A 24783-nucleotide genomic window follows, 5' to 3' on the forward strand; every position below is an offset into this window, starting at 1 on the left:
GCTTCCCCCTATTTGAGGAGGAGTGGAATGTTCCCAGATCCTACTGCAGAGGGAGGATAGAAAGTTCTAGGCAGTGTACCAGCCACCCCCTGTTGGGGTAGGCTGTGTGAATAGGAGCTCCCAGAAACAGGGATCCCAACAGAGGATTCAGGCTTAACCTGAGGCCCAAAGCAACATTCCCAGCCTGAGTTCCTTACCTCAGCTGGATGACAAAGAAAGCAGCCAACTTCAGAACTTCTAGATCTCCAGGACGAAACCACCATTCCCTGCGAGCAGTCCTGTAAGTACAGATTCCAGAACAAGGAGAAGATAAGTACCTCCATAGCTAGTCAGGCCCAAACTAAGCAGACCACAGACAGAGCAGAAGATAGATACCTGCCAGATTCTTAAAGGCGTATGTACTAGATGCAGAATATATATATAATTCCTGCCACATATTGCCAACACCTGCTGGGATCCTAGACTATTGCTGTAAAATTGTATGGATCTAAAGATGCATATAATAATATCAAGTAAAGACAAGTTGGACCCTATGATCTGTGTGGAATTCCATCATTCCTCCATTACTCCTATTGACAGCACTCATTTTGTTGCATGTGAGCCAGGATACAGGAGTCCAGCCGTACTACAGGTAGGAGACACCGTTGACACAATACAGAGACAATATCCTCCTCTGGCATTCCTAACCTAGTACATGAGCTATACCATCTTAAAGAGCCCTTTTACAGTACCTGCCCAAGCTGCAACTGGCGTCACGAACTTAGTTACACCTAAATCTGACCCACTGCATAGCATGCCCACTGACCCAGTGTCCTGCTCATTGCAATCCCCCTCCCAAGCCATTTTTTTATCCCATAACACTGTTCTCTGGGAAACATTTTATTTCTCCTAATGATTGCTCCCTAGACAAAAAGAGCCATGATAACTAATGAAAGGTATTTGGTAATATATGTATAATAAAGAAATATTTAAGTATTTTCATTTTCTTAATTCCCAGAGATCCCCTTTAACCCCTTAAGGACTCAGCCCTATTTCACCTTAAGGACTTGGCCATTTTTTGCAAATCTGACCAGTGTCACTTTAAGTGCTGATAACTTTAAAACGCATTGACTTATCCAGGCCGTTCTGAGATAGTTTTTTCGTCACATATTGTACTTCATGACACTGCTAAAATTGGGTCAAAAAAGTTAATTTTTTTGCATAAAAAAATACCATATTTACCAAAAATTTAGAAAAATTAGCAAATTTCAAAGTTTCAGTTTCTCTACTTCTGTAATACATAGTAATACCCCCAAAAATTGTGATGACTTTACATTCCCCATATGTCTACTTCATGTTTGTAGTATTTTGGGAATGATATTTTATTTTTTGGGGATGTTACAAGGCTTGAAATTTTTCAGAAATTTACAAAAACCCAATTTTTAGGGACCACTACAGGTCTGAAGTCACTTTGCGAGGCTTACATAATAGAAACCGCCCAAAAATGACCCCATTCTATAAACTACACCCCTCAAGGTATTCAAAACTGATTTTACAAACTTTGTTAACCCTTTAGGTGTTGCACAAGATTTAATGGAAAATAGAGATACAATTTCAAAATTTCACTTTTTTGGCAGATTTTCCATTTGAATATTTTTTTTACAGTTACAAAGCAAGGGTTAACAGCCAAACAAAACTCATTATTTATGGCCCTGATTCTGTAGTTTACAGAAACACCCCATATGTGGCCGTAAACTACTGTACGGGCACACAGCGGGGCGTAGAGGGAAAGGTGCGCCGTATGGTTTTTGGAAGCCAGATTTTGCTGGACTGGTTTTTTGACACCATGTCCCATTCGAAGCCCCCCTGATGCACCCCTAGAGTAGAAACTCCATAAAAGTGACCCCATCTAAGAAACTACACCCCTCAAGGTATTCAAAACTGATTTTACAAACTTTGTTAACCCTTTAGGTGTTGCACAAGATTTAATGGAAAATAGAGATACAATTTCAAAATTGCACTTTTTTTGGCAGATTTTCTATTTTAATATTTTTTTTCCAGTTACAAAGCAAGGGTTAACAGCCAAACAAAACTCATTATTTATGGCCCTGATTCTGTAGTTTACAGAAACACCCCATATGTGGTCGTAAACCGCTGTACGGGCACACGGCAGGGCGCAGAAGGAAAGGAATGCCATACGGTTTTTGGAAGGCAGATTTTGCTGGACTGTTTTTTTTTACACCATGTCCCATTTGAAGCCCCCCTGATGCACCCCTAGAGTAGAAACTCCAAAAAAGTGACCCCATTTTAGAAACTACGGGAGAGGGTGGCAGTTTTGTTGGTAGTAGTTTAGGGTACATATGATTTTTGGTTGCTCTATATTACACTTTTTTGTGCGGCAAGGTAACAAGAAATAGATTTTTTGGCACGTTTTTTTTTGTTATTTACAACATTCATCTGACAGGTTAGATCATGTGGTAATTTTATAGAGCAGGTTGTCACGGATGCGGCGATACCTAATATGTATACAATTTTTTTTATTTATGTAAGTTTTACACAATGATTTCATTTTTAAAACAAATAAAATGTTTTAGTGTCTCCATAGTCTGAGAGCCATAGTTTTTTCAGTTTTTGGGCGATTATCCTATGTAGGGTCTCTTTTTTTGCGGGATGAGATGACGGTTTGATTGGCACTATTTTGGGGTGCATATGACTTTTTGATCACTTGCTATTACACTTTTTGTGATGTAAGATGACAAAAAATTGCTTTTTTTACACCGTTTTTATTTTTATTTTTTTACGGTGGTCACCTGAGGGGTTAGGTCATGTGATATTTTTATAGAGCCGGTCGATACGGACGCGGCAATACCTAATATGTATACTTTTTTTTTATTTATTTAAGTTTTACACAATGATTTCTTTTTTGAAACAAAAAAAGTCATGTTTTAGTGTTTCCATAGTCTAAGAGCCATAGTTTTTTCAGTTTTTGGGCGATTATCTTGGGTAGGGTATGATTTTTGCGGGATGAGATAACGGTTTGATTGGTACTATTTTGGTGTACATGCGACTTTTTTGATCACTTTTATTACCTTTTTTGGGAAGAAAGGTGGGCAAAATTTCAATTTCCTAATAGTTTTTATTTTTTATTTTTATGGCGTTCACCGTGCAGGGAAAGTAACATGACTGTTTTATAGATCAGGTCGTTACGGATGTGGCGATACCAAACATGTGTAGGGAATTTTATTTTTTTCATTTTTTATCAGTCATAAATGTGTTTTTTGATTTTTAGTTTTTTTTTCACTTTTTTTCACTTTTTTTTTTACCCAGACCCACTTGGTTCTTGAAGATCCAATGGGTCTGATGTCTGTATAATACAGTGCAGTACAATATATATTGTACTGTACTGTATTTTACTTACACTTTGTCTGAACAGATCTCTGCCTTTAGCACAGATCTGTTCAGCACCATGGACAGCAGGATGCCTGAGACGGCGTCCTGTTGCCATGGGAACCTTCCCCGTCTGCTCAGTACTGGTCAGAACTTCACAGACGGGGAAGGGTAAGGACGGGGCTGTCGGGGGGCTGTCTGGGAGCTCTCTCCCTCTCCATCGGGGGGCTGCAAAGGCACAGCAGCCCCCCGATGGGAGAGGGAGCTCCCTCTTACTGTTAACTTTTTCCATACAGCGGTCCATACGGACCGCGGTATGGAAAGGGTTAAACGGCTGACATCGCATCACCGATGTCAGCCGTTTATACCAGGGTGTCAGCAATGTGCTGGCACCCTGGTATACCCACTCTACACCAACGAATTTTCAAGAGGAGGCGGGCGGGGGATCGCGATCCCGCCTGCCGCACCGCCCGCCTCCCGCACCGCCCCCACCGCCCACAACTCAGAAACTGCAGAAAGCGCAGCAAACCGCAGGTCTGAATTGACCTGCGGTTTTCTGCGATCGCCGATACGGGGGGGTCAAATGACCCCCCCGCGTTGTTACGGGATGCCGGCTGAATGATTCCAGCCGGCATCCCGTTGCGTTTAACCCCCGCGGCGCCGGAATCCCGATTTAAAGTTAGGACGTACTGGTACGCCCTGAGTCCTTAAGGACTCGGGAAATAGGGCGTACCGGTACGCCCTGCGTCCTTAAGGGGTTAAATATAATCTGCCTCTGATAAAGGGACAATTTTTTGGAAGCTTTGGAATATGAAACAGCATAACAAATGTGCAGGCCTGCTGTGTTATTAAACATGCTGTGTTTGTTAACGCCGTCAAACGTGCGTTTACCCATAGCTATGTATGTCAGGGTCACTTAGACATCATTTACTATTGCTGTCATTGCATTTGAGATCTTGGGGAGAGGGAGGGAAAAATAAAAAAATAAACGATAAGAGATAACAAGTCCTAGGAGCAACGGTGGTTCAGCCTTAAATCGATTCGGGTTCAAGTCGACTTTTTAAAAAATTCGGTGAGCCTGAACGAAACCAAATCTTGAGTGGTTTGCTCATCTCTAGTATCTATCTATCTATCTATCTATCTAAAAAAATAAAATTAAAACAGCATCACTCTTTAGGTTGCCAGGTGCAAATCCCACTTAAATTCCTGGACCAGGAACAGTAGAACAAAATCGGTGAAATGAGGGCAGCACTCCGGTCTTGTGGTGAAAACTGTGGATTTTATTACACCCAACAGCAATGCAGCATTTCAGCTCTCTCAATGGAGCCTTTGTCAAGCTATCTATCTATCTATCTATCTCTAGTTCTTTGAACAATTGAACCAGATCAAATTAAATAAAAAATTGTTTGAAATCACGCACATGTGTAATTCAATCTCTTACTAGACTTTGTAAACCCTTCATAAGGCTTTTTGTGTCTGTTCCATCTTGTTATGTAGATGCTTGAATAATGTTCTTCTAAACCAAATTTAAGAGATTAATTTACACTGTATGAATAAGATTGCTTGCCTCAGCAAGCTTACCATTCAACCTTTTAGTATGAGCATATATTTGACATGATACATGTTCTAGAAGGAAACTAGAGGTACAGTATATTGTAAATTCAGTCTATCTATCTATCTATCTATCTATCTATCTATCTATCTAATCTATTCTATCTATCTATCTATCTATCTATCTATCTATCTATCATCAATCGATTAATTGTTGCATACAGTCCTAGACAGCATACAGACCCACAATGTCATCCACAACTTTTCAGTTCAATTTGAGAACTTTTGATTCAGGTTGAACTTAATAGAACTTGAATCAAATTGCCCCACCAATTCAGCCGAATCGAATTTAAAAAATTTGCTCACGATTATCTTAACCATAAAATTGTACTCCTGTACCAGACGGTTTTCTGTCTGTGACTCCGCACCGCAAAAAAATAGCACGTGTTCTATTTTTTTGCAGTGAGGACAGATCATGGACCCATTCAAGTTGAATAGGTCTGCATCTGTCTGCGGCAGCTGCACGGATGGGGCCTGTGCATTGGGGACCACAATTTGCAGTCCCCAATGCATGGAATGCACGGCATACATTCGTGTGCATAGGCCCCTAGGTTGAATATAAATATAGTAGACAGTTATAATATCAATGGAAAAATTGTTGACAGGACTATTTTTTCCATCATGTATAATGGAAACAAACAGAACCATTATGTGCCCCCATAGACATGTATTAGTACGGAGCAAAATGCAATGCCTCTTAAAGGCTTCAGTTTTGCATTCTATCCTAGATTTCCGTTTTATTATGTTATAAGTCTGTTATAACGGAATCTATAATTGAATTCAATAATGCCAATGCGAACCCGCCCTTACACTATTAAGAAGTGTAAAAAAAGTTTTAAAAAATATTTTAAAAATGAAGAAATTCTAATCACAACCCATTTCCCCGAAATGAAAATAAAAATACATAAACAATAAGAAAAAATAAACATCATGGGCATCGCCATGTGTGAATATGCCCATACTATTAAAATCTAAAAATATTTATTTTATAAGGCGAATGATGTAATGGGAAAAAACATCAAAATCACAGATTCACCTTTTTGTTACTTCACCTACCAAAAAAATTGAATACAAGTGACCAAAAAGTCATACATACTCCATAATGGTGTAAAAAAAAAATATTGATTGTCTCAAAAAAATGAGCCCTCACACCACCCCGTACATATAAAAAATAATGTTATTGGGGTCTTAATATGCCAATGCAAAAAAAGGTTATTTTTTCCAAAGTTTTTTTGAATTTAAACACAAGAAAAACCCACGTTTTTTTCCCCCCATTTAAAAAGTTTTTCCAGCTTCCCACTACATCATATGCAACAGTAAATGTTACCATCAGTACAACTTGTCTTGCAAAAAAACAAGCTCTCATATTGCTATGTGTGTTGGAAAAAGTTATGGCTCTAGGAAGGCTGAGATCTTGAAGGGGTTAAATATTTTATTGTTCTATTATGACAGATTTTGATTACTGGGGGTATTGTCTGGACAACTCCCTCTAGACAAGTAAAAACACCTTCAGACAAAAAGGAAACTCAATGCGCGTATAAGAATCAGAAACAAAAACTGTATTTGTAAACAGGGACAGTAGTAAGACAAAACAGAAAAATGAATCTTATTTTAGTTATTATGACCTTATGTTATCCTCACTTGTCACCAAAAAGAAAAAAATATATATATAATCAAAAATGATTGCATTAAAAAAAGAAAAAGGTCCATGATTGCAGCCTGGAGGGGATGATGCCTTGTTGGAGATTTATAAGGTCTTTATTCTTCTCAGACATGGGAGGAAAAATCACAGTAGAGCTCTAGTTTTATTTACGGTCTATTCTAATTCTTTTTTTTTCTTGTTTTCTCTTGAATTCTTAGAAAATATTTATGACATTTTTATGGCCACCCAACTGAGATGAACGCAGTTTTTGTTACTTTTTATTACAGTGGCTCAGTCTGATTTTTAAATGGTCTATTACTACTCCTCATGCAGTAGGGTTGAATTTAAAACTTTCACATCATGCTATAGAGCAGGAGAAGCTAAACATATTAATATGTTGTTTTGAGGGAAAATATTTAGTATAACGTGTAATTTCTGTAAAATTTAAACTATGCTCTTTCTAGACTTAGGAGTCTGGAGAAGCAGTCATGCTAAATAACTGTTTTACCGATTCTTCATGCAGTATGGTTGAATTTAAAAGAGTTGAATTTAGAAGTTATCGAGCAAGAGAAGCTGAGCAGATTTATATAGTATTTTGAGGTAAAAGCAAACTTGTAATTTTGTAATATTTTTTTTTTAATCTAAATCTCTGCTCCTTCTATATTTAGGAGTCCAGTGGACGGTCCTGTGCAGTGATTGCCAGCCTTTCCTTTATGTGTGTGCATACAGAGATAATGGTCAATCAATGTGTAGGACCACCCATAGGACGCATGGAAAGAGAAGAGGTTTAGGTCAATAAATTGCAAACTCCCTAAAAACATATATCAGCTTGCCCGACTCTTCCTGTATTATATCCTAAAGCCTTAGGATCAAGCAGAATTTTCAACATGACAGGTTCCCTTTAGGGCCCATGCACACGGCTGCCTGTCTGTGCCCGTATTGTGGCTCACAACCAGCAGGTCTGCAATATACTGGCACCAGCCTTTTGTGCATTGCATCATGGATGCGGACCCATTCACTTCTGTCCATGCCAGAACAGAAACTTTTTTTTTTACAGTGCAGAAGGATCACGGAGCCATTCAAGTTGAATAGGTCTGCACCCATCTGGATCACGGAGCCATTCAAGTTGAATAGGTCTGCACGGATGGTGCCCGTGCATTGAGGACCGCAATTTGCGGTCCCCAATGAATGGAATGGGCAGCAATGTGCTTAAGCCCTTAGGTTGAATATAAATATAGAAGGCAGTTATAGTTTCCATGGGAAAAAGAGGGCTTGACCACATAACATGCTATGGATTTGAATAACCTACGAGTTGTACAGAGACATTATATGGATAAAGACTTCTGTGGGGTCCTGTTGTACCACTGTAAGCCCCCACTTTCAAACCATGTTATGCTGTATTGGATTGCAATTTTTTCCCATTTGAGTGCTCAAATTGTGACTCTAAAATACCTTAAAGGCCCCACGAAAAAAATTCTAAGGTTTTCAAACCAGCATCTAGATTTGAACACTTTTGTAATTGCATGTAATTAAGTATTAAGTATAATATTACATATAGCCACTGAGTTATTCAATAAAATATATCCTTATAGTTGCACCGGCAGTTTGTTCTTATTCTTAGTTCTTTCGCCGGCTTACTGAGATGACTGCACATGCAATGTTTTATCCTTCAACTCCCTCCTGAGGTATGATAGGAAGATATCTACAGCAGAAAGGACCCGCTGGGAAAGAACAGACACTCCTCTTGAGGTGCAGCAGAAAAGATACTCCCCTTGAGCTGCCAGCTTGATGTGAATCTAGCAGAGCAAAGAATAGGGAGATCTCTGGATCCATGTGAGGTACAGGGCTGGTTCTAGACATTGTCATGTACTATGTGATGGCTGATCTTCATTTTTTACATTAATCATTGGATAGCCCCTTCTAAGTTCCTTCTTTTAAGTAATTATATATAGTCACATACTTTCCTCTTTGACTGGTAAACTGCAGATAGATAGATAGATAGATAGATAGTGTTAACTTAAATTAATTATGATTTCCATCACTACATCCAGGGCCGGTTTTAGACAAAATGTGGCCCTGTGAAAAATCAAAAGTGGGGCTACAAATCTTGTAATAATCTACTAACAACAGAGTTACATTCTGTCAATTCCGGCCTACCTCACAGATTTACACCCCATAAAGCCCCACACACAGATCTGCACGCTTATGGCCCCAGAATACTCCACATGCCCCCTCCCCTCACAGGAATGAGTTCCCCTCCCTCACAAAAAGCAAGCAACGGAACGGGTCATCATACAGCATGTACCCCAGGACTGCACCGCACACCACTAGACCCTCCCTCACAGGGCCACTTGCAGGCATACATGAACTCTCTATCCGAAAGTACCTCCAGGAGCTCCGGTAGTCCATGCATAAAGAAAACTCTGTCCTAGACAAATTTGGTCATGTGATCATTAACCCCTTCCCCACATCCATGGTAAATGTACAGCACATGTTGGGTCTTTAAAGATGGCGCCCACTCCGGAGCAGGCACCATTGCAACTGGATGCGTGCTGTTTCATACAGTAGGCACCCACGGTCAATGTCCGCGATCTGCAGTAATGCTGACCGTGAACATTTAACCACTCAGATTGACGTGGTCAACTGTCACCATGGCGTCCGACACTGTTAAAAACCGGAAGTTCAAGCACAGCCATATATGGCATTAGAGCAGAGACTCCCAGAAGCACTGACTCCCTATATGGACAAAGAGCAGGGACTCCCAAGCCATATATGGAGTCAGAGCATTGACTCCTAAGCCGGAACAGGAACACTGATTGAACACTGCCGGAGTCCCGACTCATGTTTCCCGCTCCAACGTTCAGCAGCACTGAAGCAGGGGGCCCCTTTCAGGATGGGGGCCCCGGGCAATTGCCCAGTTTGCCCCAATCCTAACGCCGGCGCTGACTTCATCATTGCTACATCTTTTGATTATTTGTTGGCAATTGCAACTGACATGACATAATATATTGTGAAATTCTTAGATGAATTGGACAGTCTCTTCTAAATTATGGTCGCCCCCCCATAAAGCAAGTGTAATAAAAGAGTCTTCCCAACATCAAAATGTGAGAGGTGGTTGTTAGAGCAAAGAGCTCCTTGCAGCAAATTCAAACCTAAAAAAATACACAGAGCAGGACTTCTCGTAAAGGTAAAAGGGCTGTACTCTCTGTACTTGGGCATAGAGTAGATTTAAAGGGATTGGTCAAAAAGTGGAGAAACATTTTTATTTGGATAAAATTATCAATTTGCCATTGAAGAATTTGGAATATTATGTTAGCTGATTCTTACTTAGATTTTTTTTTTATTGCGTGATTTATGTCTTATGAAGTAAAGATCTTTGTCTTTTATGCAAATTCTTTGCGATAGTATAGTATGATTATAATATATCCCATACATGATTTACTGGTTTTCAGACTAAGTGCTCACCAGAAATGCAGAAATTATAAATGAAATACGGATATTTAATTCTTATTCTCCCTATTTCCTAAAACATAATCTATTCTCATGTGTGCTGACTGTAAAACCAAAAATTTGGATTTGTATTATTTCTAGAATTTCTTTGTTACAGAAATATTGAGGTCTAATGTGCCTATATCCCCAATCAATATGTGTTTCTCCATCTTCCAGGATGGCTCATCACATGTTATATTTTAGAATAAAAGTAAGGGCACTTAAGGCCATCACTAGGAATTAGACATGGATTATTTTTTTATTTAATAATAATAATAATAATATATTCTGCATGCCAACAATGCAATATTATATGTGCCCATAGAAAATGTATTCATACCTTCATCTCATACAGGATGGCTTGGACATATTTACATTTGTTTTCAACATAATTTTTTAATTTAGTTATTAAATTACTTTGTTTTTCTTCGCTGAAACACAGATGTCTTTGTGGCAGGTTCCAGCTACCTAATTGACATCAGAAAATGATGTGAATCAATTCCCCATAATTGCAAAATGGTTAATATTATGAGCATTTAATTGAAATAGTTGTTCTGATGAGTTTTAATTTTGCTAAATGGAAACACATCCTCAGAAATACTCAACAGACAAAAAGCTGAAAACAAAGAGTGACAGAATGTACCACAGCCACATGGGATGTAAAAGACTTCTCATAGTATAACTTTTACTTCTCAAAAAAGAATCCATGGATGTGTAACATCTAACATCTAACAGTTCTTAAAAATTATATATATATATACAGTCGTGTTTTGAGAATTACATAAATATTGGAAATTGGAAAAGTTGGTGCTTAATTTTTATAATAGCAATTTGCATATACTCCAGAATGATATGAAGAGTGATCAGATGAATTGCATAGTCCTTCTTTGCCATGAAAATTAACTTAATCCCAAAAAAAACTTTCCACTGCATTTCATTGCTGTCATTAAAGGACCTGCCGAGATCATTTCAGTAATCGTCTTGTTAACTCAGGTGAGAATGTTGACGAGCACAAGGCTGGAGATCATTATGTCAGGCTGATTAGGTTAAAATGGCAGACTTGACATGTTAAAAGGAGGGTGATGCTTGAAATCATTGTTCTTCCATTGTTAACCATGGTGACCTGCAAAGAAATGTGTGCAGCCATCATTGCGTTGCATAAAAATGGCTTCACAGGCAAGGATATTGTGGCTACTAAGATTGCACCTCAATCAACAATTTATAGGATCATCAAGAACTTCAAGGAAAGAAGTTCAATTCTTGTTAAGAAGGCTTCAGGGCGTCCTAGAAAGTCCAGCAAGCGCCAGGATCTTCTCCTAAAGAGGATTCAGCTGCGCGATCGGAGTGCCACCAGTGCAGAGCTTGCTCAGGAATGGCAGCAGGCAGGTGTGAGCGCATCTGCACGCACAGTGAGGCGAAGACTTTTGGAAGATGGCCTGGTGTCAAGAAGGGCAGCAAAGAAGCCACTTCTCTCCAAAAAAAACATCAGGGACAGATTGATCTTCTGCAGAAAGTATGGTGAATGGACTGCTGAGGACTCGGGCAAAGTCATATTCTCCGATGAAGCCTCTTTCCGATTGTTTGGGGCATCTGGAAAAAGGCTTGTCCAGAGAAGAAAAGGTGAGCGCTACCATCAGTCCTGTGTCATGCCAACAGTAAAGCATCCTGAGACCATTCATGTGTGGGGTTGCTTCTCATCCAAGGGAGTGGGCTTACTCACAATTTTGCCCAAAAATTCAGCCATTAATAAAGAATGGTACCAAAACACCCTCCAAACAGCAACTTCCTCCAACAATCCAACAACAGTTTGGTGAAGAACAATGCATTTTCCAGCACGATGGAGCACCGAGCCATAAGGAAAAAGTGATAACTAAATGGCTCGGGGACCAAAACGCTGACATTTTGGGTCCATGGCCTGGAAACTCCCCAGATCTTAATCCCATTCAGAACTTGTGGTCAATCCTCAAGAGGCGGGTGGACAAACAAAAACCCACTAATTCTGACAAACTCCAAGAAGTGATTATGAAAGAATGGGTTGCTATCAGTCAGGAATTGGCCCAGAAGTTGATTGAGAGCATGCCCAGTCGAATTGCAGAGGTCCTGAAAAAGAAGGGCCAACACTGCAAATACTGACTCTTTGCATAAATGTCATGTAATTGTCGATAAAAGCCTTTGAAACATATGAAGTGCGTGTAATTATATTTTACTACATCACAGAAACAACTGAAACAAAGATCTAAAAGCAGTTTAGCAGCAAACTTTGTGAAAACTAATATTTTTGTCATTCTCAAAACTTTTGGCCATGACTGTACACTCACCTAAAGAATTATTAGGAACACCATACTAATACGGTGTTGGACCCCCTTTTGCCTTCATAACTGCCTTAATTCTACGTGGCATTGATTCAACAAGGTGCTGATAGCATTCTTTAGAAATGTTGGCCCATATTGATAGGATAGCATCTTGCAGTTGATGGAGATTTGAGGGATGCACATCCAGGGCACGAAGCTCCCGTTCCACCACATCCCAAAGATGCTCTATTAGGTTGAGATCTGGTGACTGTTGGGGCCATTTTAGTACAGTGAACTCATTGTCATGTTCAAGAAACCAATTTGAAATTATTCGAGCTTTGTGACATGGTGCATTATCCTGCTGGAAGTAGCCATCAGAGGATAGATACATGTTCTCATTCTGTAAAATTGAGTAAGATGTCGCACTAAGAACACTCAAACGACACCAGGTGCTCCTGTAAATTGAGGCCACTCACTCAATTTAGAAAAGCATATACGTATATAGGTGAACAGGGCACTCAAGGATAGCTGCGACCGTGTATTTTAAGCAAAGATGAGCTTTATTGATAATATAAATATATTTGATGCATAAAACAATCAAGAATGCAGTAGAATAAATAGGTTATTAACAAATAATTATAATGAATATTCGACAGAGCAAAGGCTATTATTCGATTAATCAGCAAATATTCAATAGTCCAATATTGTAAATCTTGGATCCAATGATTGTGAACATCCAAAGACTTGTTTGCAATAAGTCTATTTGTTTTTTACTTTCATATTGAGACAACAGTCATATGCTTTGCAGTTATTCAAATAGTCGCGGCGGCGTCCCGCCAAAGCGACGTGAATGGCAGCAACTCACTGCTGAAAAGCTTGCAAGCGAATTAAGTCCATTACCTTTGTATCGACCAAGTGTTCGTCCGAAATAATCACAAGAGCCTTCAAGTGTACTTACTCCCAGGATCTGCCTTTAGATATTTGTAGCAGTATTCAATCAGGAGATTAAAGCCGGCTCTCTGTTCGGTTATGGTCGATTTAATGGTAAGGTAGGTTTTTCAGTACAAAGATGAGGTGTAGCACCAGACGCGTTTCGGGGTCCAACCCCTTCCTCAGTGGTATCATACCACTGAGGAAGGGGTTGGACCCCGAAACGCGTCTGGTGCTACACCCCATCTTTGTACTGAAAAACCTACCTTACCATTAAATCGACCATAACCGAACAGAGAGCCGGCTTTAATCTCCTGATTGAATACTGCTACAAATATCTAAAGGCAGATCCTGGGAGTAAGTACACTTGAAGGCTCTCGTGATTATTTCGGACGAACACTTGGTCGATACAAAGGTAATGGACTTAATTCGCTTGCAAGCTTTTCAGCAGTGAGTTGCTGCCATTCACGTCGCTTTGGCGGGACGCCGCCGCGACTATTTGAATAACTGCAAAGCATATGACTGTTGTCTCAATATGAAAGTAAAAAACGAATAGACTTATTGCAAACAAGTCTTTGGATGTTCACAATCATTGGATCCAAGATTTACAATATTGGACTATTGAATATTTGCTGATTAATCGAATAATAGCCTTTGCTCTGTCGAATATTCATTATAATTATTTGTTAATAACCTATTTATTCTACTGCATTCTTGATTGTTTTATGCATCAAATATATTTATATTATCAATAAAGCTCATCTTTGCTTAAAATACACGGTCGCAGCTATCCTTGAGTGCCCTGTTCACCTATATACGTATATGTTCTCATTCTGTTTACGCCAAATTCGGACTCTACCATTTGAATGTCTCAACAGAAATCGAGCCTCATTAGACCAGGCAACATTTTTCCAGTCTTCAACAGTCCAATTTTGGTGAGCTTGTGCAAATTGTAGCCTCTTTTTCCTATTTGTAGTGGAGATGAGTGGTACCCGTTGGGGTCTTCTGCTGTTGTAGCCCATCCGCCTCAAGGTTGTGCGTGTTGTGGCTTCACAAATGCTTTGCTGCATACCTCGGTTGTAACGAGTGGTTATTTCAGTCAACGTTGCTCTTCTATCAGCTTGAATCAGTCAGCCCATTCTCCTCTGACCTCTAGCATCCACAAGGCATTTTTGCCCACAGGATTGCCGCATACTGGATGTTTTTCCCTTTTCACACCATTCTTTGTAAACCCTAGAAATGGTTGTGAGTGAAAATCCCAGTAACTGAGCAGATTGTGAAATACTCAGACCGGCCCGTCTGGCACCAACAACCATGCCACGCTCAAAATTGCTTAAATCACCTTTCTTTCCATTCTGACATTCAGTTTGGAGTTCAGGAGATTGTCTTGACCAGGACCACACCCCTAAATGCATTGAAGCAACTGCCAAGTGATTGGTCGACTAGATAATTGCATTAATGAGAAATAGAACAGGTGTTCCTAATAATTCTTTAGGTGAGTGTATATATATATATATATATATACAGTACAGACCAAAAGTTTGGACACACCTTCTCATTCAAAGAGTTTTCTTTATTTTCATGACTATGAAAATTGTAGATTCACACTGAAGGCATCAAAACTATGAATTAACACGTGGAATTATATAAATAACAAACAAGTGTGAAACAACTGAAAATATGTCATATTCTAGGTTCTTCAAAGTAGCCACCTTTTGCTTTGATTACTGCTTTGCACACTCTTGGCATTCTCTTGATGAGCTTCAAGAGGTAGTCCCCTGAAATGGTTTTCACTTCACAGGTGTGCCCTGTCAGGTTTAATAAGTTAGATTTCTTGCCTTAAAAAATGGGGTTGGGAACATCAGTTGCATTGAGGAGAAGTCAGGTGGATACATAGTCCTACTGAATAGACTGTTAGAATATGTATTATGGCAAGAAAAAAGCAGCTAAGTAAAGAAAAACGAGTGGCCATCATTACTTTAAGAAATGAAAGTCAATCAGTCAGCCGAAAAATTGGGAAAACTTTGAAAGTAAGGGCTATTTGACCATGAAGGAGAGTGATGGGGTGCTGCACCAGATGACCTGGCCTCCACAGTCACCGGACCTGAACCCAATTGAGATGGTTTGGGGTGAGCTGGACCGCAGAGTGAAGGCAAAAGGGCCAACAAGTGCTAAGCATCTCTGGGAACTCCTTCAAGACTGTTGGAAGACCATTTCAGGGGACTACCTCTTGAAGCTCATCAAGAGAATGCCAAGAGTGTGCAAAGCAGTAATCAAAGCAAAAGGTGGCTACTTTGAAGAACCTAGAATATGACATATTTTCAGTTGTTTCACACTTGTTTGTTATGTATATAATTCCACATGTATTAATTCATAGTTTTGATGCCTTCATAGTCATGAAAATAAAGAAAACTCTTTGAATGAGAAGGTGTGACCAAACTTTTGGTCTGTACTGTACATTAGGCGGTCACTGAATAAAACAATTTCTGTACCGTATGCCAGTGGAGTACAGGCCTCAAAAATTTGGCATTCACCAGACAGAAAAAAACAAGTGATTATGTGGCTGGAGGTACATTAGGCGGTCAGTGGATAACAATTTTACTGTAGGCAAGTGGAGTACAGGCCCCAAAAATTATGCATTCACCTGTCAGAAAAGATTAAGTGATTATTTGGTTGGAGATATATTAGGCGGTCAGTGGATAACAATTTTACTGTAGGCCAGTACAGGCCTCAAAAATTAGGCATTCACCTGACAGAAAAGAACTAATGATTATGTGTCTGGAGGTACATTAGTCGTTCACTGGATAAAATTTTTACTTTAGGCCACTGGAGTAGAGGCACCAAAAATTAGGCATTCACTTGACAGAAAAGGCCTTTTATGCCGCTGTATATACATAAGACAAGGACCATTCTTTGTTCTGGGTGGTGGCGGATATGTGTGGGCTGGCATGAGGAAATTCAATTACACCTGGTCGTCACTGTTGTTGAATTCCTCACAGAACCAAGCCTCATTCATTTTTAGAAATGTGAGGTAGTCCACACTGTCGTGAGCTAGGCGAGTGCGCTTATCGGTCACAATAACCCCTGCTGAGCTTAGCGTCCTTTCGGACAGGACACTCGACAAGGGGCAAGCCAAGTGTTCCATGGCAAATTGTGCCAGCTCTGGCCACAGGTCAAGCCTGCACACCCAGTAGTCCAGGGGTTTCTCGCTTTTCAGAACGTCCACATCGGCCGTTAACCCGATGTAGTCGGACACCTGTCGGTCTAGGCATTCCCTGAGGCTAATTCCGGAGGGCGGCTGTCGATGGGTTGGCTGCAAGAATGATCTCATATCCAAAGTGACCAAAACATCTTCAAAACGTCCTCTTCTCGCAGGCGCGGTTGGATTGGTACCCGCACCTGTTTCGCTGTGGGTGGAAATTCCTCTGCCGGAGCCCGCAACAGCAGAATGCAGCTTCTCTTGCAGCAAGCCCTGGAAATGCTGCATTCTGACAGCCCTCTGTGATGCTGGGTCTAAGTACGTTGCCACCCAGTACTGGTCCTTGTCCTTCATGCTTTTTATATTGGGGTCCCTCTTCAAACACTGGAGCATGAAGGCCCCTCATTTGCACTAAATTGGAAGCAGTGGAGCACCCTGGCTCCTGCTCATCGCCCAGGAGAATGACGTCCTCGGTCTCCTTCCCCCAGCCACGGGCAACACCAGGCATCCACGAAAATTTTGAAGTCCCCCTCAAAGCCTGCTCTTCTTGCTCCTCCTCCTCCCCCCAGCCACCATCCTCCTCTGACTCCTCTTCAGACTACTGCTGACTTGTATTTGATGGAGTAGCCCCGCCTGGGAATTCATTCAGCACTGTGACTTCCTCATCTTCTAGCTCCTGGTCCTCGACGGCTTGATCAATGACACGATGCAATGCACGCTCTAGAAAGAAGGCGTAAGGTACGATGTCACTGATGGTGCACTGGCTACAACTGACCAGTTTGGTGATCTTATCAAATGGCCGCAGAAGTCTGCATGCGTCACGCATGAGCAGCCACTGGTGCGGTGAAAAGAAACCAAGCTCCCCCAAAACCTGTCCTGCTGCAGAGTTCGTACAGGTAGTCGTTAACGCCACATTTCTGCTGGAGCAGCCTATCAAACATATAGAAGGTGGAATTTCAGCGCATCGGGCTGTCACAAATCATGGGCAGGTGGTGTCGCCGCTGAATGTCAGCAAGGCGAGCCATGGCCGTGTAAAATATTCTTAAATGACCAGAGATTTTCTTGGCCTGCCGCAAGACGTCCTGGACCCCGGGGTATTTGGCAACGAATCACTGCACGACTAAGTTCAGGACGTGTGCCATGCACGGCACGTGTGTCATTTTGCTCCGTTTCAGTGTGCTCAGCAGATTGGCACCGTTGTCGCATCACCACTTTACCAACTGTCAAATTGGTCGGGGTTAGACTGTGACCGCAGAGCTGAAAGCAGTGCTGGACCGATGTGGCTCTTGGCTTCCAGGCATAACAGCCGCAGCACGTCGAATAGATTCTGAGGAGCTTGGGGGGGTGTAGCGGATGAGGCGGTAGCAGTGAAAAAGGAGGAGTCAGCAGAGGAGGATATGGAGGATGGAGTAGGAGGAGGAGAAGAAGAGGCAGGTCTGCATGCAATCCGTAGCGGTAACACCAAATCCACACGGGTTATATGCTTGAAGGCCATCAGAAGGTTCCTTCAGTGGGCAGAAAAAGTTATGCACCTTCCCTGCCCGTGTTTGCTAGACCACGTGTCTGTGGTCAGATGTATTTTGGCACCAACTCTGTGTGCCAGAGATACATTCACTTGCTGCTGACCATGGCCATATAGATCTGGGATGCCCTTCTGGGAGAAATATTTCCTTCCGGAGACCTTCTATTGCGGTGTGCCAATAGCCACAAATTTTCTAAAGGCCTCCAAATCCACCAGTTCATATGGCAGTAGTTGGTGGGCAAGCAGTTCCGACAAGCCAGCGGTCAGCCGTTGGGCAAGAGGGTTATCCGGCGTCATCAACTTTTTACTCTCAAACATTTGGGCCACGGAAGCCTGCCTTTTGCCAGATGAACGCAACAACGGCGCAGTGGAAGGTGGAGTGGAGGACAAATGGGAGGAGAAGGAGAAGAGGCAGGACGTGGAGCACAGGGAGTGTGGCTTTGTGGGTTCTGACGGTGTTGGTCCCACTGGGCTCGGTGATGGGAGGCCAGGTGCCTTCTTAAGGCGGTCATCCCTAGGTGAGTGTTGTGCTTACCGCAACTTATGGGTTGACAGCACAGACTGCAGATGGCAACGCTATTGTCAGCAGCTGACAAGTTAAAAAAAGCCCACACTGCGGATCCATGTGCCAGCATCCTTGGAGCGCAAGATGTGACCGTGCTTGGTTTATGGCTCGCTCCAGATACATTTGCAGTCTGCTTTTTGCTTCCTGTGCACTGCGAGTTCTGCCTGCTTCTCCTCCTTCTCCTTCCTCTCTGCTGCTCTGTCTCTCGCTCTAAACCCACTATTTTTCCTCTCTTGTGGGCACCCACATGACATCCATCGACACGTCATCATTGTCACCTTCACCACCACTGACATTTGAGATCTCGGAGTAGGCAGCAACAGCTGGGACCACCCTCCTTGGACTGATCTGGGTACTTTCATCAGACCGCTGGGTGGCGGCCGTTGATACCTCCTCTTCCTCATTTGATGCCAAGAATGGCTGCGCATCGGTAAGGTCTGGGAATGGATGGAAAAATAATTCCTCTGATTCGAGTGGAGGGGCTATGGTGGTGGTGGTGTCTTTGGGGGTGCACACAGCAGAGAGTGAGGAGGGTGCAGAAGCGGAAGGCTGAGTGAGCCACTCAACCAACTCTGGTGCATCCTTTGACTCAATCGCACGTACCTTCTCCAACTTCCCACTTAGGCTCCGGCCTGGTGCACCTGCCCGACCCCTACCACCCCTGCGGAATTGCCTACCTCTTCCTCTGCCTGTCATTTTCAAAATTACCCTGTGCCAAAGTCCCTAGAGAAGCTGTATTTGTGCAAGCAGGTATATCGCAGGCCTCAATTAGAATTTTGTGGAAGCTGGTATATCACAACCCTCAATCAGTATTTTGTGGAAGCAGTTATTTAGAACCCCTTAATCAGTATTTTGTAGAAGCAGGTATATCGTACCTCTCAATCAGTATTTTGTGGAAACAGGTATATAGAAAATCTGAATTGATATTTGGAGGAAGCAGGTATATTGCACTCATTAATCAGTATTTTGTGGAAGCATGCATATCAAACCCCTCAATCAGTATTTTGTGGAAGCAGGTTTATCGCACCCCTCAATCAGAATTTTGTGGAAACAGGTATATAGAACACCTGAATCAATATTTGGTGGAAGCAGGTATATCGCACCCCTCAATCAGTATTTTGTGGAAGCAGGTATATCAAACCTTTTAATCATAATTTTGTGGAAGCAGGTATATTGCACCCCTCAATCAGTATTTTGTGGAAGCAGGTATATCGCACCCCTCAATTAGTATTTTTTGGAAGCAGGTATATAGAACCCCTTAACTCTGCTTTTGTAGAAGCAGGTATATCGCACCCCTGAATCAGTATTTTGTGGAAACAGGTATATAGAACACCTGAATCAATATTTGGTGGAAGCAGGTATATTGCACCTCTCAATCTGTATTTTGTGGAAGCAGGTATATCAAACCCCTTAATCAGTATTTTGTGGAAGCAGGTATATCGCACCCCTCAATCAGTTTTCTTTTTGGGAAACAGGTACGGTATATCATATCCGTTGCAAATAGATGTTCCAATAACGCTTGTCCCTCTATATACCTGCGGTATCGCAGCAGAACTGCACACAGCTGCTGCACAATATAAATGCACTACAATATACTTTCTATGTTAGAAAGTACAGTCGTGGCCAAAAGTTTTGAGAATGACACAAATATTAGTTTTCACAAAGTTTGCAGCTAAACTGCTTTTAGATCTTTGTTTCAGTTGTTTCTGTGATGTAGTGAAATATAATTACACGCACTTCATATGTTTCAAAGGCTTTTATCGACAATTACATGACATTTATGCAAAGAGTCAGTATTTGCAGTGTTGGCCCTTCTTTTTCAGGACCTCTGCATTTCTACTGGGCATGCTCTCAATCAACTTCTGGGCCAATTCCTGACTGATAGCAACCCATTCTTTCATAATCACTTCTTGGAGTTTGTCAGAATTAGTGGGTTTTTGTTTGTCCACCCGCCTCTTGAGGATTGACCACAAGTTCTCAATGGGATTAAGATCTGGGGAGTTTCCAGGCCATAGACCCAAAATGTCAACGTTTTGGTCCCCGATCCACTTAGTTATCACTTTTGCCTTATGGCACGGTGCTCCATCGTGCTGGAAAATGCATTGTTCTTCACCAAACTGTTGTTGGAAGAAGTTGCTGTTGGAGGGTGTTTTGGTACCATTCTTTATTAATGGCTGTGTTTTTGGGAAAAATTGTGAGTGAGCCCACTCCCTTGGATGAGAAGCACCCCCACACATGAATGGTCTCAGGATGCTTTACTGTTGGCATGACACAGGACTGATGGTAGCGCTCACCTTTTCTTCTCCGGACAAGCCTTTTTCCAGATGCCCCAAACAATCGGAAAGAGGCTTCATCGGAGAATATGACTTTGCCCCAGTCCTCAGCATTCCATTCACCAAACTTTCTGCAGAAGATCAATCTGTCCCTGATAGTTTTTTTGGAGAGAAGTGGCTTCTTTGCTGCCCTTCTTGACACCAGGCCATCTTCCAAAAGTCTTCGCCTCACTGTGCGTGCAGATGCGCTCACACCTGCCTGCTGCCATTCCTGAGCAAGCTCTGCATTGGTGGCACTCCGATCCTGCAGCTGAATCCTCTTTAGGAGACTATCCTGGCGCTTGCTGGACTTTCTTGGACGCCCTGAAGCCTTCTTAACAAGAATTGAACCTCTTTCCTTGAAGTTCTTGATGATCCTATAAATTGTTGATTGAGGTGCAATCTTAGTAGCCACAATATCCTTGCCTGTGAAGCCATTATGGCTGCACGCGTTTCTTTGCAGGTCACCATGGTTAACAATGGAAGAACAATGATTTCAAGCATCACCCTCCTTTTAACATGTCAAGTCTGCCATTTTAACCCAATCAGCCTGACATAATGATCTCAAGCCTTGTGCTCGTCAACATGCTCACCTGAGTTAACAAGACGATTACTGAAATGATCTCAGCAGGTACTTTAATGACAGTAATGAAATGCAGTGGAAAGGTTTTTTTTGGGATTAAGTAAATTTTCATGGCAAAGAAGGACTATGCAATTCATCTGATCACTCTTCATAACATTCTGGAGTATATTCAAATTGCTATTATAAAAACTTAAGCAGCAACTTTTCCAATTTCCAATATTTATGTAATTCTCAAAACTTTTGGCCACGACTGTATATTATAGGTATATCACACCACTAAATAATATTTTTTTTTGGGGGGGGGGGGGGGGAAACAGGTATATTACATTATTATTATATTATTATATTATATTATTAGTTGCAATTAGTTACTCCAATAGCGTTTGTCCCTCTATATTGCTGCAGTATCGCAGTAGAACCGCACATAACTGCTGCACAATAAAAATGCACTATGATATACTTTCTAACATAGTATATCACACCTAGCAATAGCACACCTATACCAGTTCTTAAAAGGACTTTTGTGGCCCTATTAGCTAGCGTTTGGTGTCCCTAACAGTCTGTCCTTGCTCCACAAAGCAACCTCGCCCTACATTGGCAAAACACATAATGTAAAATATGGTCGCGCTGCCAGGTATACGTTTCAATTCACAAGCTCAAGAAAAGCGGCAATCTTCTTTGACACAACCAACACACTTGAGTCCTGCTGGATAGTGGCCTTTCCTCAAAGCAACCTTCCTACGGAATCAAAGTTTCGGGTACATAGTGAAGGGCCGCAAAGTTGAGTTAACAAAACTCTTTTAATATACTCACAATAAAATTTCGAATAACACGCCTTAAATAATCATAAAATCAGGTCCATCAGGTCCATGAATCACACTGCCCGACCTAGGTTTCGCCGATAAGGCTTCCTCAGGGGCGATCATAACACCCTTCTCTACACACTTCATTTATATAGGGTTAATCTGCAGACTTTCCCCTCTCCTTCCTTTGCAGAAAACACCCACCCTATAAAATACATTCTTTTAAATAATTTTGTACATATACCATCGCACATGTTACATATTATTCTTTAGGACCATAAATATTCATAAAAACATACATAAATACTGAATATAAAAACATATAAACAAATAATATCCGATATCAGAACCCAATACAGACCTGCTCCTATTAGGAGTGCTGCAACTCTTCCCAATGTTTCTAGAAACAATATCCAACATGATCATACAGTACATCCCACAAACACTCCTTAGTCTGTCCATTCCGTACTGTATCATTAAAATTACCTCCTGCCTATATTTCAAAACTTCATTCATAACTCCTTCCCTAGTCACATGATATCATACCACCAATAGCTATCCACTATCAGCTTTTACTACACCCACTTCACTCCCACTTCTTATTTAGCCAATAAGCAGAGATCCTATATTTACTCCACGCTATTCCACCAAACAGGGCTTTAAATCGAAATCAATGTTTAAACCAAGGGGCTGTAATGTCTTCATTTTGAATATCCATTCCACTTCTCGTCGGTCTATCTGTCTAATGGGGTGACCTCCTCTCCAGTCCAATTTAACCTTTTCCACTCCTGCAAACCACAAACCTCTCAGGTCATTACCATGCATTTTTTTTTAATGCATCGATACACTATGACTTTCCAGCCCCTTCTTTATATTGTTAATAAGCTGCTGTATCCTCGTTTTAAGCTTACACAATGTTCTCCCTATATAAAACAATCCACAGGGGCATTTCAACAAATATACTATTCCCATATGTTCACAGCCTATCTCCCCTTTTATTTTATATTCTTCTCCAATTTCTGCTACTATCTTCTGGATGTTCCTCACTTTTTTATCATCCTTGGTGCGGTTTCTGCATGCAATGCAGAATCCGCACCATGTGAACTGATCCCTCTCTTTCTTTTCTATTTTCACTGGGATATAACTCCAGACCAGAGAACTCTTCAAATTTGGGGACTTCCGAAATATCACCTCCGGTTTACTTGGGATAAACCCCCCCTAAAACAGGATCATTTTTTTAAAACTGACCAATTTTTACGCAGGGTATTTTTCATAGGTCCTGTAATGGCACTAAATTGTGAGAAAAAGGTAAATCTATAGTCTTTTCTTTTTTCTTCTTTTTCTTTCCCATTTTTTAATTCATTAACCCCTCCTTCCTTCTTCTCCTCAAACCGTTCTTGTATGATCTTACTCTGCTCTTTATAATCCCCTACTTCAGTACAATTTCTATGAATCCGAGTGAACTGCCCTTTAGGGATATTCTTAATCCAAGGACGGTGGTGGCAACTAGTGGTATCTATGTAACTGTTTTCATCTGTTGGTTTAAAAAAAATTTTTGTTTTAATTTTACCATCTTGTATAAAAATAGTCATATCCAAGAAATTTACACTTACTGCACTAACCTCGTAAAAGATAGGTTCCAATTATTCCTGTTGATCTCTTCCATGAATTTTTCTAGTTCTTGTTGTTCACCTTCCCATATAATAAAACAATTGTCAGTGTGCGAAACTTGGGGCACATTTCGCCCCCATCGCTGTGCCAGACTGCTGGAGGTAGAATTCACTTTGGAACCAAAAATAATTATTCTTTAGGCAAAATTCAAGACACTGATAAATAAATGAGCCTTGCGTCTCTAGCATGTTAATATCCTCATCCAAATTTTTTTTTATTACTTTCATCCCTAAATCAATCAGAATATTTGTGTACAGGGATGTTACATCTGCAATGGCTAACCAAATATCTCTAAACGGAGCCCCATAGTTCCTTAAAGCTTCCAATACACTGTCACTATCTCTCAAATAGAAAGGGGTTTTTATAACGTATTTTTGTAGAAAGAGAATCTACATACTCAGTCAATCGACTGGTCAGGGATCCAATCTCCGACACAATTGGTCTACCCGGGGGATTGGATAAACTTTTATGCACCTTCGGTAAACTCATGCTCTTTTTTTATTTAGAATACCTTTTTTATATCACTCTTCTAGCAATAAATCCAGTTTCTGTCTAAATTCAGGGGTGGGATCTTTTCTCATCTTCATATATGTTTTTTTATCTGATAGAAGTCTGCACATTTTTTTCTCATAATCCTTCCTGTCCAGCACCACTATCACCCCTCCCTTATCAGCTGGTTTTATTATTATTTCACAGTTACGTTCCAAATCCTTTAAGGCTCTATTTTCTGCAATGGTCAAGTCATGTTATCTTGGCTTATAGTCCATTAATTCAAGCCCTTTTAATAATCCCCTCTTGA

The 24783-nt window shown here is 41.1% G+C and overlaps 1 protein-coding gene across 2 annotated transcripts in view; it reads left to right on the top strand.

Annotated features, from left to right (window-relative positions):
* LOC121004073 (agouti-signaling protein-like) overlaps positions 1-24783 on the top strand; it is a 316124-nt gene that overhangs the window by 65156 nt on the left and 226185 nt on the right. The window contains exon 1 of one of the 2 annotated variants that reach the window (XM_040436151.1): positions 9740-9806. The exons of the other annotated variant lie outside the window; for it this stretch is intronic. The gene's annotated coding sequence lies outside the window, so the exon portion shown is untranslated. Of the gene's footprint in view, positions 1-9739; positions 9807-24783 lie in introns of those variants that run through there. 2 annotated transcript variants of the gene reach the window in all.

Source organism: Bufo bufo, chromosome 6, assembly GCF_905171765.1.
Source record: "Bufo bufo chromosome 6, aBufBuf1.1, whole genome shotgun sequence".
NCBI classification, from domain to species: domain Eukaryota; kingdom Metazoa; phylum Chordata; class Amphibia; order Anura; family Bufonidae; genus Bufo; species Bufo bufo.